Below are 6,000 nucleotides of genomic sequence, written 5' to 3'. Positions count from 1 at the left end.
AGCAAATATATAGGACGTCAATGGTATGCATTGTTCAGTACTTCTGGCTTTATCTGATTTTTAAAATTCTTATTTCTCCTTTGCTCTGATTTCCATTAAAAAAAAAGTTCTGTATTATGTTCTTAGAAATTCTCATTGTGGAACAAGGTAAAGTGTAAATAAGTATATGGAATGAATGAGTTTAAATCTTGTCTCTTTCACCAACTGACCAGGATAAGTTTTCTCAGCTATAAAATGAGGATCACGTCTTACAGACTCATTAGGATTAAATAAAGTAAACGTGTGTGAAGCACCTGACAAGGCTCCTGGCATACTCTAAGTACTCGATAGATATCCTCACCTTGCTTATGATGGACATAGGCCTCTAAAATAATATCCACTTGAATGAAGAGCAGATGCCTCACCTAGCATTATTTGAATACCTTTATTCTTCAAAAAACAAGCCAAAAATAGGTTATAGGCTATGAGATTCTTGGGACACAAATAGTAATGAGATGTAGGCCATGTCATTAAGGAATTTGCACTGTGGTTATAAAAGGTAGCTGAGTAAGCTGACAATTACAGGACAGTGTGGTATATGCTGTGATAAATCTTAACATAGGAGGGACAGCCAACCTAGGCTAGGGGAGTGGGGAAGACTTCTTTAGAGGAGATGGGCCCTGAGCTTAACCTTGCAGGGAGACTTTTAAAAATTGTTTTTGATGCTATCAAATGATTAGTTAGGAATTACATTTTCCCAAATTAAGCTGGACACACTGGGGAGAGGATTAGGGTAGATAACTCCCAAGGTCCTTTTGAATTCTGAGATTACATGAAAATTGCTTGAATTAAGGAAAGTCTGGTCAAATGACTTGATGACCAGGAAAAGTGGAATTAATGGTGGCTGAGTAAGCCAGGGATGACACCAACACAAGGAATAAAATGAGTGAGGAATATTGTTATTTTTTAAGTAATTTATGCTTCATTGAACATTTCAGAAATTTAAGAATACACACATGTGAGTTTAATAAACCTACTTTAAAACAGTGGCTGGTGGATTCCCTGGCAGTCCAGTGGTTAGGACTCTGATTTCACTGCCAGGGTTCGGGTTCAATCCGTGGCCAGGGAACAAAGATCCTGAAAAATAAAATAAAAACAAAAAACAGTGGCTGGCTTCTGGGGGAAAAAATGTCTGGCATAAAAAAAATTTAGTCTATAAACCACCAGAAGATGTCACTATCTCCCAAGTAATAGTCCATTACATTAGCTCCTTTTCATGTACATTTTTGAACACTGACAGACTGTGACAGATTGATGTCTGGCTTGTAATATTGAGTCTGTGAGAAGGATAGGAACTCACAGGAAATACTTGTCGAAGGTGTGTAGGTTTGTTCCATCTTGATTCTTGATGCCCTAGACATGTGAACCCTGTTCTCTACTTCATGTATTGAAGTTATCTGGACACTCTGGATTTCATTTGTGCTTTCAAGAAAAATTAAGGTGGTGAAAAATCCTCCAAAATATACTCTCTGATCTTGACTTTCTCTCACATTTTCAGGTTTCTTTATTATTATCCAACTGCATTTATTAAATTATCAGATTCTCTATGTTCTATCTTGGACACAATCTAAGATATCCTTGAATCTTTTTATTTTTTATTTTTAAGTCAACTTTCATGGTGTGTAAAGCAAAACTGGAACATATTTCCACACTGTAATAATACTGGATGAAATGAACCAGTAGTTCCCCAGTTACTCAGAAGTAAGGATTTCAGACTGTCTGAGCCAATATATAGCAATATATAACAGGAAGTAACACATTAAAGAAAAATAAATTATAGCAAGAAAACAGGCTCAAAAATTGATCATCAAGTGTCTTGTGCTGGGGGCTGTGGGAGTGGGATTCTCCAAGATAAAAGGTTAATAATTTGTTAAAGGCAGCCAGTGACAGCCAGCAGATGAGTAGATGGGTATGATTTCTGCTTTAGTTCCGCCCCAAACCTCAAAAATACTAAATACATCACTTGTCTTCTCCATGCCTGTTGGTTTCAACAGTAAAGTGGAATAGTCTGCCCAATCTCATTCTCTAGGTAGTTATAACCTCAAAGGAGCAGTGAAGAATGAAGTTAAAGTGTTTCATAAATATAAGGAATTCATGTAAATTCTTCTATGAAAAATACAAAATACTCAAATTATTCCATGCTGTGTAAAGACATCCTATATTTCCATATTTTGATTGTTTGACTTTATTTAAAGTTTTCATTAATAGGGAAAATTGGGAAATGTTTTTCATTGGGAAAAAGTTTAATTTTCATTAATTGGGAAAAATATTGAAGCAGTTACATTGATGAACTGAAAATAGAACTTGATATGTTTCTAGGATGTCCATGTAGGCAGCCTTATGTTTGCAAAGAATTATAGAGACATTTATTTAATAATGGTATAAAATTATGTTCCTATAACTTAGCAACATAAAGCCAAATTAATTGAATTCCAGTACCCAGCTCACAGTGAGCTGAAATGTAATGGGACTAACTATGCTTTATTGTGGGCTGGAAACAGTGCTGTACAATGAAGTGAGCATTTGTAATTAATTGGTTTAAATCCTGGCTCCACCAAAAAACTATGTAACTTTGTAACTATGTAGCTATGTAACCAAAAACCATGTGACTATGTAACTTCTTGAGTTTGAGCCTCAGTTTCCTAGTATGTAAAATGGAGATAATATCTGTTTGGTCATTCTACTTTGTCATTTCTAGTTTTTCATTCTCCTTTGTGAATATGAAATGAGATCAGGAAGCTCAAGTCAGCAAGACAGATAAGGAAGCAATGACTGCAGAATGGGATAAAGGTTCCCATTAGCCTCCCCTTAGAAGGGTGGTCTTATCCGCCTTGGGTGGATGGTGGCAATTTTAATCCAGGGGCTGGTACGTCAGTGTTATATGTTAAATTCTCTTTATTTTGCTATTGGTTTGCCCTATTTTTTTGGTGGAACTTTTTAGTGAAAGCAAACAGATTAGTATGTAATCTCAAAAACCAGCACCCTGTTTTATTTCTAAAAATTTCACTCTTACTATCACAAGCTTACCTATACAGTCACACCTCTGTATCTGTGTGGGGGCGTGTTCTAGCCACCCCTCCCCCCGGTAACCCCCACAGGATGCCAAACTCTGGGACGCTCAAGTCCCTATTGGCCCTCAGTGTCCACAGATGCAGAACCCATAGATATGGAGGGCTGACAGTAATTAGGTGCTCAGTGATGTTTTTAAAGACACAAGGATTCTGAATACATCTTTCCTGAGTTGTTATGTTAAAGGCAGTCTTTAGCACCCACAGTGGGACTTATAAGATCACAATGTACTGTGTATTGTGGTGACACAAGCTCAGGAAATGGGCTTAAGGACCTAGTCCCCAATCTCCACATTCTACTGGCCAGGCTACCTTGGGCAAAACTGAGTCTTGGTTTCTCTACCTGCTTATTTGTTACACAGGTGGTTGGGAGAATCAAATGAGATACTTGAACGTGCTTTGTATGCACGTTTGACTATTAATAAAAGAATGTCCAAAATAGAAGTGCAGTGAAAAAAATCAAGTTTTATATACATTCAGATTAGTACTAATGATAGTTATCAACAATATACAAATTTTAAAGGATTGGGAGAAATACTGGATAAAGTAGAAAGTTTTATGTTGGTATTAGTATGTTATGGGGACAGGGGGAGAGGAGTATGGAATTGGGGTGTAGAATGGGGCCTAGAAAAGCTGCCACAGAATTCAGGAGAGAAGGAGCCTCAGGAAGATTAATTTTCTTCATTACCTCTGTTTCCTTATGAAGTTTTTTATTCTAAAAGGTGAATAATTAGGTCATTAGCTTTGAGCCTGTTTAAAATTCTCCACCTAACACTTTGATTGGGTTTGATGAAACTATTTTCTTGAACAAATTATATATATATGTACACACACACACACACACACACACACACACACACACACATATATTTTTTTTTGTCTAGGTAGATTAGAATGACTTGGCTAACAACCAGCTTATGCGATCCACTTTTTTCACTGTTGGGAGACTGGAGTCCTACCTACCTAAAATTGAACTGGACGGTCAGGCTCGCCCTCATGGTGTTAGGTGCAGGCAGTATTGGCATTTCAGGATTTTAGGACTAAAATGTTTTTATTTTACTTTAAATTTTGATTAGTATTTTCACTGGGTATATAATTTTAGGTTGACAATTTTTTCCCTAGTTTTTAAAGAGATTATTCCATTGTCTTCTGACTTTCAATATTTCTAATAAGAGGTAAACTGTCATTCTTATCTTTATTTCTCATCTAATAGATCCAGAGCAAAAACCTTTGGGTTTTTTATCTCTTGGGTTTTAAATCATTAATAAAATCAAGATTCTTTATCAGTGAGGAGCAGAAACTATCTTAGCTAGAGTAAAGTAAAAGGAGGGCAATTTGTTAAAAGGATTGGGTATTTCATGAAACCCAAGGGTAGGACACCTGGGTCTAGACAAACAGGAATTGGAAGGCCATTAGAAACAGACACCCTCAGCCTGCTAAAGTTTCATTGTTTCATTCCTCTTACTCTTTGCCAGACCAGTGTTCTCTCCATCTCCAGTCCATAATGTGAATGTAACCCCCCCCAACCACGGCCACCAGTTACAGTTCCAGGGTTCTGCAAGATTAACTAGCAGTCTTTCAATTCTAAAGTTAAATTACAGGAAAATTTGGCATCTGACTGGCTCAGCACAGTGCAGGTGCCCATCCCTGGTCCATCCAACAGTGGTCAGAGGAGATGGGAAACATTATAGTATATACAGGGCTTTGGGGGACCTGTCTCCATAAAAGAGGTGGGGGTGGTAGTGGGAGGGAAGTTCCCTGAGAATGAGGAATTGCTGTGTTCTGGGCAATCACCTCTAAAGATGTCCTAGTCAATCTTATTTTCTCTAGGGAAGAGGCTGTTTCTGTACAGGATGATGGGAAGTCATCGAGTACATGCAATGGCTGGATTTTTTTCCTAATGCATATTCAGTCTACATAACTTAAGCATAGACCAAAGCTTTAGTTTCATGGCCCTCGGGTTTCTGTTCTACACATCATTTCATCTATCTTTGCTGTATTTGTTATTTTGCGATGAGGAGCACATATTTTAATGCTCTTCTGTAACCACTAAATTATATAAAGCTCATGATCATTGTTCCAGTCTTGTTTGCTACCACATGGTAAACTCGCCCAGCTCTCTGAAACTATGCAAATTTCCCCCAGGCGCCATGCTCTCTCATGCAAGTCTTTGCTCCCGCATTTTTTTTTCTTTAGTTTGCCTCACTCTTTCATCCCTGAAAGCTTATACTATCATCGCCTCTTCTAGGAAACCCTCTCCCACTCCCTTAGTAAGCTAATTTAGGTGTCCTTACCTGTGCTTGCATTACCACATGTGTCACTCAGCACACCATATGGACTCATTCATTTTCTGGTTTGTTTCTTTAAGGGAAATATCACAGTTCAACCTATGTCACCAGTGTCTCAAAAAGGCCTGCCACATAGTAGGCCCTCATGAGAAGGAACAAATGAATAAAACGAGTCTCGGTTCTGGAAAGTCTGGCTTTATATTTTCTTGTCTCTGTTATCAACAGCTCTAGTGTAGAAGTTAGGAGTTCAGGCTCTGATGCCAAACTTCCTGGGTCTGTATCCCATCTCTGCCTAGTTTCCTAGTTGTGTGAACTTGAGTAAGTTGACTTAAAATCTCTGTGCCTCAGTTTCCTCATCTGTACATGGTATAAAAAATGGTACCTACCTGAGAGAGTCGTTGTGGGGATTAAATGAGTTAAGTACATAAAGTCTGGCACCTAGAGGGTGCTTCATAACTGTTAGTTATTATTATCATCAAACATCTAAATCACTGCCAAAAAAAACCTTTGCAGATTCAGGTGTGTGTCATGAGCAATACATTCTGCAGAAAAGGTTTGTGCTCTTAGCAGTCATTGACCCTTAAAAGAGATTCACGTGGTCTTTG

This window comes from Mesoplodon densirostris, chromosome 11, assembly GCF_025265405.1.
Source record: "Mesoplodon densirostris isolate mMesDen1 chromosome 11, mMesDen1 primary haplotype, whole genome shotgun sequence".
NCBI classification, from domain to species: domain Eukaryota; kingdom Metazoa; phylum Chordata; class Mammalia; order Artiodactyla; family Ziphiidae; genus Mesoplodon; species Mesoplodon densirostris.
Note: the sequence above shows the minus strand (reverse complement) of the source record.